The sequence below is a fragment of the Papaver somniferum genome, chromosome 1 (genome assembly GCF_003573695.1).
Source record: "Papaver somniferum cultivar HN1 chromosome 1, ASM357369v1, whole genome shotgun sequence".
NCBI lineage: Eukaryota > Viridiplantae > Streptophyta > Magnoliopsida > Ranunculales > Papaveraceae > Papaver > Papaver somniferum.
In genome coordinates this window covers 206,134,891-206,147,848 of record NC_039358.1, presented here as the reverse complement: position 1 = coordinate 206,147,848, position 12,958 = coordinate 206,134,891, and the positions used below count along the sequence as shown (strand labels likewise).

Sequence of the window (12,958 nt, the reverse complement as noted above, 5' to 3'; positions counted from 1 at the left end):
TCTTTTTCCTCAACTGCTAGTATAAAAATCGATGAATTCTGACTACAAGTTGGCTTCTTTGTCGGTTAGCTGAAACAAAAGATATCCACTTATATCAAACATCGGGCTACCATCATCTTTAAATTCCATCCAAGCAATGTCTCTGCATTAAAAATAAGAAACAATTAAACCACATATCATAATCAAGTAGTAAGAAACAACGTTTAACATTAAAATTTTAACTTAAACACCATAACAGAATCAATAAGTGGGAAACCTTTTGGTTTCATTTATATCTACTTACGGTCTGCGATATGTACTGAAGTGTTTGAGTACTTTCCGCTTTTGATCGCCATTCAACATTTCAATAATCTGGGAACCTTTTACATCCTTTCTCATTGTCCCATCATCCTCTTCAGCATATGCATCCATTGTTTCTTCTACCTCTGGGACTGCAGCCATTGTTTCTTCTTCTTCTGGAACTACATCCATTGTTTCTTAAATAACAACACCTTTACTCTTCTTTGGCTGTCTTTCATACTTTTTGAGAACTTGTTTCTCATCTTTTCTGCTCCTCATCCAGCGTTATTGTATGATTCCAGGTTGACTTTGTTCATTCACAACTCCCTTGACTAGTTCTCCTGCAGGTAATGGAGTATTGTCTAGGCCAAGGATAAAAGTAGTTGGATCATTACGAAGGCTCAGTTGAGTTTGAGTTGTGCAACAACAAAAATAGGGATAATCATTAAAAAAGTTGCACATCCTCATGATTGTGTAAACTAAAGTTACACTTGGATAGGTGTTGCTAAGATACTAAAAGTGCAAAAAAGACTTTAATATCAAAATGTGTAATATGTGTAGCCTTAAGTTACACATACATATACAATGTGTAAATTGAAGTTGCACATGCATTATAAACAACAATGGAAAAAAAAATCATAAGAAGTTTCAAAAGGAAGATGGTTTACCACTGGAGGTAGGTTCTGCATTCTCTGCAGGTCCATGTTCAGAAATTCCTTCAGCTTGGTTAATGTCGCTGACAACTGCATCTATCATTTCAGTTACATCCGTCATATAACCAGGGTTATCTCCTAGTTGTACCAACCTGTAGGTCTCATGATTGTTAGACTGAGTTTGTTTTGTTGTAGCAGTTATCACCATAGAGTCATCAAACTGTGTTGAAGCAAAACTGTCATCAAAAGTTTCAGGTGTTGGCTGAGTTGGAGCAGTCATAACCAAACTGTCACCAATAGTTGCAGGTGTCTCTTTATCGACATTTGCAGTTACATCATCACCTGTGGCTCATCCACAACACTACCTTCTGCGCTTTTCTTCTGGGCCTCATTAGCAGCAGGTGGCTCTTCATCAGCTTTCTTCTGATCCTCATCAACAACATCTGAAGGAGTGGGCTTTTTCTTTGCAACGTGCCTTTTCTTTGGAAAAGTTTTGCATTTTGTCACACTGTTCATACTGGAACTGTATGTCCTGAGAGTGTACTTTCTCCCCTCTACAGCAGTTTGATCTTGCATAATTGTGGGCGTATTTCCAGCTGCAAGACAGATACATGGAACTGCACAAGGATCGAAATGAGAAACAATAAGGCTTTGTTTTTAGGATGACGATGATGAAGTTAAATTAAAAAAAAAAAAAAAAAAAAAAAAAAAAACAACAACGAAGAACAACTACTTACATTCTTCTAGGAAGGAAGTTTTCGCGTCATCTTTGTCTTGGTCACTTTCTTCCTCGGACTCTTCTTCTTGATGCTCTGTACCTCCATGTCCTTGATGCATAAACTCTTCCTGATGCTCATCCATGTCCTTGTCCACCATCTTCTTGTTGCATAAACTCTTCTTGGGTCACTTTGTAAGGTTCAATATCCATTCCTTTCATAATATCGCAACATACAATGTGCTTCTCGTAATTTTGTGTGTTGGAAAGGTCCTCATCTTTTATCCCTGCTCTGGCAATTTTATGCACTGCATCAAACATTTATTGCTTTGCTTGGAATTGTTCTTTCAGTTTTCCGTTCTCAATTATTTCTCTCTGAGCTACCTTTTCAGCTCGTCCTTGCTTGGTTCCAATGTTGTTATACCAAGATGCTTTTCAAGCTGTGAAAATTCATCTGTACAAAGCTAGCAGTTGGCTGCAATCAACAGATGGAGAGGTTAAAAAAAGATAGAAAAAATGCATGTGTAACTTAGTTACACAAAACAATGAATTCACTGGTATTTGCATGTGTAACTTATAGTTACACAATATAATTGAGTTCAGTTCTGATATTTTGCATGTGTAAATATAAGTTACACAAGCTCATTTTCATGTGTAACTTATAGACACACATGACAAATTTGATTTTTTTTGTGACTACCAGATGCATTTATGAACAATAATTATACAAAATATAAACAAAGTAATATAGAACGCTTACCGAAAACTCTGTCATGTTTGTACCAGCTATGAAATCTGATATCACTTGAGCGTCCCACCTTCCAACCCTCGGGATCTGTTGTTCGTGGTTCATAACTTTTGTGATTAAGCCTACTGGTGTGTGCTCAACAAACAAGATCTGCAACATATAAAATAATCAACCAAATTTAATTAGTTGATCAAACAAAAATATCTACAACATAGCAGTAAAACTACTTGAACAACAATAAAATAATAATATTATCCTTACTAGTAGGTATTGCACACAAGCTTTCACGTTTGATAAACAAGCATTATTCAGAATTTGGTCAAACAAGTGTTCGTGTAATAAATCTGGCCATGACACCTTGAGCACGGTCTCAAAAGTCTCGACAATAGCAAGAAATCGCAGATTGACTCCACTAGCATTTACGTCGCCGAAAAATAGCACACAGCAAAAAGGTACAAACCTATCAAACAAATTACATGCTGGTCATCAAGTTTTGTTTTTTATGTTCTACTCATAACTTCTTTTAACTCCTCTATAATCTTCTTCTTTGTCACTGTTGTTGGATGTGTTGTATCTTTGATGTCAGTAAAATACTTGTTGTATAGAACATTGTCATCCAATTTATTTAGAGAAAAGTACTTCAACAATTTCTAACCCTTTCTACTTTAAATCCTTTGCATTGCAAGTATACGAGCCAACTTTGCCCGTATAGACTGTATATACTTATCATCACCAAACTTGAACGAACACGATATGTCACCATCTCTATAAAAGAAATTCAAAAGCTTCATGACGCCATGTTTGTTTGTAGAGATTTGTTTTGTTGTACTTGCATCAACAGCATCATATTCCTCGTAATACATCATTACGAGCTTACTGTAAGCTGCTCTCCTAAGGTACCTTTCGACTCTCTCAGTCAGGCATATCGGTTTTATTTCCTTGACCAAATCCTTAACTGCGTTGAACGACACAAAAAAATAGCATGAACCAGTATGTTGTGTACTTATCAAATACACTCTTTTTTAATTGTACAATAAAAATCATGTTACAAACAATGTGTATTTGCCAAGTACTCACAACTGAATCATCATGCTATAATGTGTTTGTGTAACCTTAAGTTACACATGCATATGAATCTGTATTTGTTGTGTAACTATCAGTTAATCACACCACAAGGCAAGGAAAGTCAATGGTGAGATTTTGAATGTGTAGCTTGTTGTTACGCATGCTCATTTATATGTGTAACTATAAGTTACACAATCAATATACAAACCAGTGTGAAGTCATTGGTGAGATTTTAAATGTGTAGCTTATAGTTACACAGGCCCTTGGCAAGTCAGTGGTGAGATTTTTAATGTGTAACTTATATATAGTTACATAGCTAGGCTCATTTCTATAAGATTTTTAATGTGTAACTATAAGTTACACAATCAATATACAAATCATGCTCTATTTCTGTAAGATTTTAAATGTGTAACATTTAGTTACACACTCACTATTTCTATAAGTTGCACAAGGAAAATTTACAAGGATATCATAAGATCAAATTTATTTCATGACATCATCACAAGCAAAACTCAGAAGAAAAAATCACAAAAGAACACTAACATTATATCATCACAAACGATTGAAAGAACACTAACATATACTTCAGACGATTGAAAGATTAATACATGTTAATGTAGGATCTTCTTCAGGTTTTCTCTTTCTTCCTTTCATCATCGTAGATAAATAATAGTTCGAAACTGAATCTGCAGTTGTTCTTCTTCTCCGATCTAGTTTGAAACTGAATCTGCATTTGTTCTTCTTCTCCAGTCTGTAAAAAAATTTGAATCAACACAAATTAATCAGTAACAACAGGAATCAATGACTATCGAAAAGATTAAACAGGAAGAAGAATAATATTGATCGAAAACCTACCTTTATTTTCTTCTTCTGATGTTTGTTTTGAGTATGATAGATTGATTTTTTATGATTCTGAATTTGATTTTGGTTTTCGGTTCGATCCAGAGAAGAAATTCTCTGCACTTCTTTGAAGGTTTTCGACCGGTAGTTTTCTCAGGTGAGATCCTGTTTCTCTCTCTTGAAACGAAAATTAATGTGTTTGTTTGAGAAAAAACCTAGGTTAGATACTTATATACTGAAGGTTAATCTGGTCATTTTGACCTCTATTAAAATTTATTTTTAATTCGGGGCCTGGTTTTAAAACTCTTTTAACTAGGGGCCCATATTATGGGTTATCCATGGGTTGGGTCTTAGCCCAACTTCCCCTTCTTGCAATTGCGTTCTGTTTGGTTATGGCGACCAAATTCTGATGAAATGTTGAACATTGATTTTTCTTATTTTGTGAAGGCTCTTTTTCAAGGGAAAAAAAGGCTCTTTTTCTGGATATCCGATTGGGTTTTCGCAATGTTGTATGCGGTGTTGGCAAATAAGGCTTCAAGTCCAATAGTATGTTTGTCCAAGGCCCAGGATTTAACTTTCGTTTCCCAATCGAAGAAAACTTCCGAATCGCACAATCCTTCCTGATTCTAGACTAATTGGTTTTGGTTTCTTGTGTTCTAAATTTTGTGATTCTCATAATCATACACTATATATATCTGGTTCTCATGTTCCAATTTTTCATACACTATATATATTTGCGCAGTTGGAATACGGTTTTTAGACATGGATAACAATGAAGTAACAGTGCATGGATACACCGCGGAGATGGAGGATCTTAATAATGATACTCATGCTGAAGTTGAACTACCTGACTCATTTAAACAAAATTGGATTGAAGAATCAAAAAAAACTATGGGATCTTAATAATGATAACGAAATTAGGTCCCGTATAAAGCATGAGACGATGTCTTTAGAAATTCATGTCTGTGGTTCCGTATGTGAAGGATACGGGGCTATTTTACGGAATTTCCATATGGTTCCAATTGTTGCTAGCTCGAGATCTTTATCGGATAACAGTGTTTCTGAACTTTATATCACGTTGAATGTCGTGGCACTAGCTTCCAAACTTGCTCTTGATTACCAGGTTTTAAATTTTTATTTGTTTGTCCCTGACTCTGATTATTTCTACAATGTTGTTATGAATATTTGGCATCCTTACCTAAGATATGAGAGTTCTGGTGAGCATGTAGGAAGTATAGAGCATTTGGAGATGCTATTGCATCATGAGGATAAGGTAAACATCGAAGATATTCATCGTCTCATTTCGTCTATTATCGATGATCTTAAACTACTTCGTCTTAGTGGTATGAAATATACTTCTGTGTCCAGCCAGTATATACCCCAGACGGCAACAAAGTTGCAGATTTTCTTGCTAAGCTCGGTGAAGACAGGGATATGAAGTTTGCAGAAATCTTTGAGAACAGAAGGCTATCTGACATCGTCTTCGAAGATGCCTTTTTCTGATTTAAGGTTATGTAATTTACTTTTTATGTAAAATATATTAAATGAATATTCTATCTTATTTTCGCTGTGAATACATTCTCTATATGTTCAAAGATTGCAAAATGGAACATTATTGTATACGATGTTGGAGGAATGATTTTTGTATAGAATTTGGAGGTTCATTTCTCATAAATCTTGTACATTATCACCAAATCTGTTATGAAAGTCCAACCATAGTTTCCACTGAGAAATTAAATGATACCTTTAACGTCAGTTGATAATGAAACTGTGTGTCACCAGGCAAATGGACAGGGGTTAGTCCACGAGTGAGTTGAGAGGAGTTTAATGTATTTTGGATCTTGGAGATTTTGAGGGAGTGTAAGATAGTATAGGGAGTTTGAGAGAATATGGTGTTTTGAGTGTAGGGGGTTTGAGAGACTCTCCCAAAATCTCTACTCTTTTGAGAGATTTGGAGTGAGGCAAAAATACACTATAAACTCCCTAGAACTCCCCGGAACTCCCCAAAAAAACCCAACTCCCTAGCATTCTAGTTTTTACCACTAACAGGGAGTTTAAGAGTTTTTTCAAACTCCCCCACGACTAACGGGGTTTTCTAGGGAGTTTGGGAGACTCTTCTAAACTCTCCTACGACTAACGGGAATTTTGAGAGACTCATTTGAACTCCCCCCACGACTAACGGAGAAAAACTCAACTACATCCAACTTCCCCAACTCCCTTGAGGACTAACAGCTTGGGAATTTGAGTAGAGGATACAAGTTTCTCAAGACATCCACCCGTCAAATGAAATTAAAATCACATAATAAAAGAGAAACAAATCTCACCAAATTCTATTAATAATTATAGTATCAAGCATTTAATTTAACACACCGAATTACATGAAATCAAAACCATCATCAACAATCCCAGATTCTTTGTTTAATTAAGAAGAAGGATCAAAACTGATAAGACGATTTGCAGGTTTCTCCCAAGCTTTTACAAGAACAACGGCATCGAAAAATTTAGGTGATCCATTTTCCATTGCAGAAACCTTTAAAAAGTACTGCATCCCTTCAACAACTTGCTCCTGACCTTTCACAACTTCTTGAAATGTCAAACTTCCTCTTGAATTTCAGATTGTACTCATCAACTGAAAATTTACCCAAATCTTGTACCTCTTTGTTTGTTTTCACATCTTTGATTTCAGTTATTCCTCCTGGTAGAGCATTAACAGAAGAATATGATAAGAAACAGACGAACAAGAGGATGGAGATAGTGAGGAATGAAGAATTATGTGGTGCCGCCATGGATTGAAATTAAAATTGGAGAAAACTGATTTTTCGATGGATTTTTTGAGGGTGAGTGGAGAGGGAATTTATATAAGGGAGAGAGAATTTATAGAGAGTCACAATCTTCGGAGATTTTTATGGTTTTCATTCAAGAGCAATAAAAGGGAAAGGATACACCAATGTGGGTGGGTCTAAACGTGTAATGTCACTAGGAATTGGATCAGACAATGTGCAGAATCTTTCGTTTTTGTCTATGTTGCATGGACACGGACACGGGACACAGTTACGACACGACACGATTACGGGGACACGTCAAATTTAAAAAAACGGGTTAATGATGTGAGTTATGTATATTACTCACATCATTAAAATCAAATATTACTACAATCTACACAACAAAATAATTACTCTTAATTTTAAAATATTTGATTACTAATTACTCTCTCCGTCCTAAATTATTAGTCCGCTTTGACTAAGTCAAGATATTAAGGAGACCGGAGGAGTATACAAGATTACCCCTATTAAATGCTATGTTATTACCAAAATTAAAAGGAGTGTATGCATTATGGAGTATGTAATAAAATATCGGTAATTTAGTTACAAAACTAGTCATAAAAACCCAAGGTGACCAAACTTGTGGTACAAAAACCCCCCTCAAATGTTGGGATTCATTAAAACTCCATCTTAAACTAAATTATACAAAAACTCCAAAATTTTAAAAATTTGATAAAAAAACCCCAAATTTCAAAATTGGTTTCATCAAATTTTATGATGAAACCAAAAATTGGTTTCGTCAAATTCTATGAGGTTTCATCAAATTTTATGATGAAACCAAATTTGGTTTCATCAAAATTTTGTTTTGACGGGTTTTTTGTGGATGGATAGTGACTCCTTTGGGGTTATAACTCGCGGACCGAATTTAGTTATTCATAGAAATGTTTAAATAGAAGATAAAAATAAAAATCTTTATGCGATTAATTTAATAGATTTGTTTCCTGTTAAGGAAGATATCATTTAAGATTTTAGATTGTTTATATTTAAAAATAATTTTATAATATAAAAAATTAAAAGGTATATTTGAGAGTTTGACTAAAATATATGACTATAAACAGAAGCTGGCCAGTATTTTAGGACAGACGAAAATAAAATATAGGACAGAAATTTTATGACAGAGGAAGTATATAATTTTAATAATAATGTAAAAATGGTAACGTTTTTCATGATTAATGCTTGGATATGACTGACACAAGAATAAATTAGCGTCACATTTAGTTTATTTTGATTTTCCATACCAAAATAAATCATTTATGACGTGTCCGAAAGTGTCCAATTGGTGTCCGCAAAGTGTCCAATATCAAATTTTACACGACACGTGATGTGGTGTGTCCATCGAGTGTCGGGAAATGTCGTGTCTGTTCGCGCGTCCGACACAGTTACGACATCTTTCTTCGAGTGTCCGTGCAACATAGGTTTTTGTTGGTACAACTGGATTTTAAAGCGTGGAAAGTAAACTATAAAATCTCAAAATTTAGCTGAGAATATACCGGCCTGTGAGTTGAGATTTATTGTTTTTTTGAGAGCATCCGCACTGCAAACAACTAAACCAGAGAGTCTAAATCACAGTATGAATTTTAGATACCTTTCAACATTGTCTAAATACCATGCAGTGTAATTCAAACAACTGAAGTTAATAGGTGAGCCATCCAAATCAAGATTTGTTTTTGCTTATCAATACAGAATTTTATTAATCACCATCAACTGGTGGAAGAAATCAATAGTGTTTTCAAGAGGATTATGGACATGTTCTCAGCCCCTTTCGGTATTACTGATGTTCTAGCTGCCGATCTAGCTAGTTCTCTCTCTATCGTGTTCTTCTGTTTTTCTTTTTCCCTCCACAAATTTTTTTTCATCACCATCAACAACTAAATTATGCACAAGGTTGCATGAAAATTAGTTAACCACAATCTGCGGGCTTAACTATAATGGTTTCTGATTCCACGAGCACGATGATTTTTTAGTGTTTGGAAAATCAAGAACATAATGGTTTCAAAAAAAAAAAAGAAAAAAAAAAAAGTCAAGAACATAGCAAACGACCTTGGATATTGTGAACAAAAGAGTATAAGAAAGCAAAGAAAAAGCAGAGAACAAAGGAAAAAATTTGGCCTAGCCTCCATCGCTAGTCTGGACTATATGTTAATAACCCGATTACATGAAATCCAAACCCTACGAATCCCTAATTCTAAGTTTAATCAAACGAAGGATCAAAACTAACGAGACAATTCTCCCGATCGAGGTTCACATAAACAACAGCATCAAACAATTGAGGTTTTCCATCCTGAATCGCAGAAACCTTCAAAAAGCATTTCATCCCTGCAACAAGTTGATGCTGAGCTTTCACGACTTTTTTGAATACCAGAGTTCCTTTATCTCCTTTCTTGAGTTTCAAATTATACTGATAACTGAATATTTACCTAATTCTGGAAGGTGTTGTCCGTAAGTAAATCCGTAAATAAAAAAATATTTGATTTCAGTTATTCCTCCTGACACTAAATTACCATCTTCTTCAAGACCATTCACAGAAGAAGATGATGAATAAAAAGATGGAGATGGCGAGGAATGAAGAAGAAAGGATACAGAAAGTGAGGAATAGTGCAGCCATGAACGAAGAAGTTTTATTTTAGATAGACTTTATGAGAAAAAGAACGAAGAAATTTATAAACGAAAAGTAGGATGGATTTCTCCGGTGTTTCCAAAAGTAGCAAAAGGGGCAGCAGGTATGATATAAACTGGGTTGGAGTGGGAGTCCGATTTCAACTTATGAAGTTAAGTTGTACCCGATTCGTGTGTAAACTCGTGTTTAAAATTTGGTAATCCATTGACAATTTTGTACATAAAAATTACATGATTTATAAGGTTGATACCAGCTCTACTAGGAACTGATACCAGTCCATCAATCCAATGATCAAGATCGTCAGGATCTTTTCGTCCTATATGGACTGGTATGAGCCTTAGTAGAGCTGGTAATCTTTTTTAGATTTTCAAATTTGGTAATCCATTAACGATTTTAGCTATTAACCGTATACCTTAAATTCAGCTGGTTTTGGTATTCGAAAATCGAGAGTAACAGAGGTTTACATGAATTTTGGCTAAACCCTAAACACAGTTTTCGAGTCATATCATCGACAGACAGTGTGCAACATCTTTCGTGTTTTTTTTTGGTACAACTAGATTTTAAAGCGTGCCACGAGCATGGCTACTAAATGTTACCTTATTTTGAGAGAAGTTTAAGACACTGCTCTGCTTATAACAAGAAGAGTCTAAAATCAAGCAAGAATCTTGAATAACTTTCACCTTTAGGGAGCTATTTTCAACATTGTCTAAATACAATAGCACTTCGAGTTTAAGAACCATTCTGACCAAATATTTGATACAGACAATGGAAGAGATCAATAGCCTTGCAAATCATTTCAACTCGGTTGTGTTTAACTTCGTGAAGAGAGGAGCTAACGATGCAGCTCACAATCTCGACTCCAATGCTTTACAGGAATGAACATCTTCTCAACCCCCTTTCTGTATTACAGTGTTACTGATGTTTTAGCTGCCGTCAGCTGCTGATCTAGTTAAATGCTAGTTCTCTCGTGTTCTTTTGTTTTTCTTTTTCCCTCTGCCAACTAAAATCTTAACAAGTGGCACACCCATATGACAAAATCAAATATTTACCATCAGGTCCATCCCAATCAAATACACAGGAGTTACCATGTCTTGTACTAAGAAGAAATAAATTACTGGTATGCTCTTAATTATCATGCAGAAAATTAATAAATTTTATTAGTCTAATAAAAATAAGTGGGCTTAATTTTAAATGGTTTCAGATTTTTACTTCCAGGGTAAATCAAGAACATAGCAGCGACCACTTAAGTATTTACATATTGTGTTATGGAATGGCAGATAATTAATTGCCAAAGTATGGTAGAAGATTTCCTGTAGATGGTGAATGGCTGAATGTAATGCCACCTTTTCCGTTAACCTCCTAATTCTTTCAAGCTTTTAATAATTTTTTTTTTGGGAATTTTAATAAAGTGCCACACTTTCAATTTCATGTTTAAGAAAGTGCCACCGTTTTTTCAGAATTTATTTAGTGCCATACATTTGACCTTTTCCATCTAGTTTTTTTCCAAACAAAAGTTTACATCCTTTAGTGCATAGGTGGCAGTAGTCCAGCTTAGGAAAAGACATTTACGCCCTTGAAACATCTCACTACAGTTCATGTCTTCTTTGGGTCATTTCATCGAACAAATAGACCGCGTTGTGCTCATCCAGCAGCAGCAACATCAAGTTCGTCTCTGCCATTTATTTTTTTTCCGTTTAAAACCATAACCCGCACCAACTTCTGCAAAACCTCTGGATTATCCAAGTTCCTTCGCCTTCTAATCCTTTGTTTTTTTGAGGGTCTTTTCTGTGTGCCTCTTTTTCGTTTGTTTCCACTCATGTTTGCTGCGGGATTACTTTCGTTGGAAATTTGATCCTCAGTATCAACATTTGGTTCAAAACCCGTAGCCCACGCCAACTTCTGCAAAACCCCTGGATCATCCAAGTACCTAAAAACATGTGAACAATCAATCAAAAGCACTGTTTGAGGAAGGATCGTGCTCGAATATACTAATCTCAAGTTCTTCTATCATAGGACTGTAACACGAAAACGGAATACGGAAACACAAAATCAAAGCAGTTAAATTGTCTGATTCAAACTTCCATGTATCACTTAACTGAGGTAAGAAAAGAAAAAAAAACTTACACAAACACGTTGCAGGAACACTGCTAAGGAAATTATTATCCGAAAATTCGGTGGATAATAAATTTTGTATGATCCCATAGAAAGGAATTTCAATTGCTTCAAAATGCATCTAATTGTGTCATAAGAAGGAAGAAAATTTCAATTATATGATTTGGGAATATGAGGTTTGCTACAACAGCTTATGGGTCAGTCTAGATTACATACCAAAATGTTGCTGCCCATCAAAAAAGTTAAGTTGGATACTAATTTCAGTAAATCAAATAGCATAAATGAAGAATTAAACTTTTACCCAGATGATGTATTGATTTCGTTAGCCTCCACAGACGACCTTACAATTTGAAATTTCTCTAATCTAGCCTCATCAAGATGGCAGAGACGAACTTGGTAGAGATTCTAAGGGGTGGGGGATGAACGACAGAATGATCTACCACAGATTGTTGTCTGTTCTTCTCTAATCTAATCTACCAGATCTTGGTGGAGATTCTAAAGGGTGGGGGATGAACGATAGAATCTTTTGGCTGGGGAATCTGCTCTGTGATTTACCACCGTTAATTTCTTCTCCATCTTCTCTGTTGACAGAAACAGACAACAATCTTCATCTTTACTTAAATCTCAATCTCCAACAATCATTCTTCCGTCGATTTCTCTCTTCTCTTCTCTAATTATGTGCTTCAATTTCATCTCCTCCTTAGTCTAGGCAAATCCTCTCTAGATCTATCTCTCTGCGCCTCTATTTACATGGCCGCATCTCAGTTTAAGGTGAATACCTATAGCTCAGTTTAAGGTGAATGAGATCTAATTTTCTTCTTCTTCTTTATTAACTGTTGAGCCTTTAAGGGTTGTCAAGGGTAAATAAGTAATGTTGACACATTTTCTTGACTTGTTCAACCATTGTGGACCCGTTTGGTGGGACCTGACGGAATACATAACAGAGGTGGCACTTTATAAATGTTGAAAAAAACGGTGGCAATTTCTTGAATCGGGATTTGCAAGTGTGGCAGTTTTTAAAAAATCCCATTCCTTTTTCCTATAAAAAAACATATTGATAAAAATTAAAAAGACAAACAAGTATTCCTCAGAAAGTTAGAGCAGCAG

General features: G+C 35.2%; 1 pseudogene; it reads right to left on the bottom strand.

Moving 5' to 3' along the window:
• Nucleotides 1-6,604: 6,604 nt before the first annotated feature.
• LOC113335860 lies at nt 6,605-7,190 on the bottom strand (annotated as a pseudogene).
• Nucleotides 7,191-12,958: the final 5,768 nt, after the last annotated feature.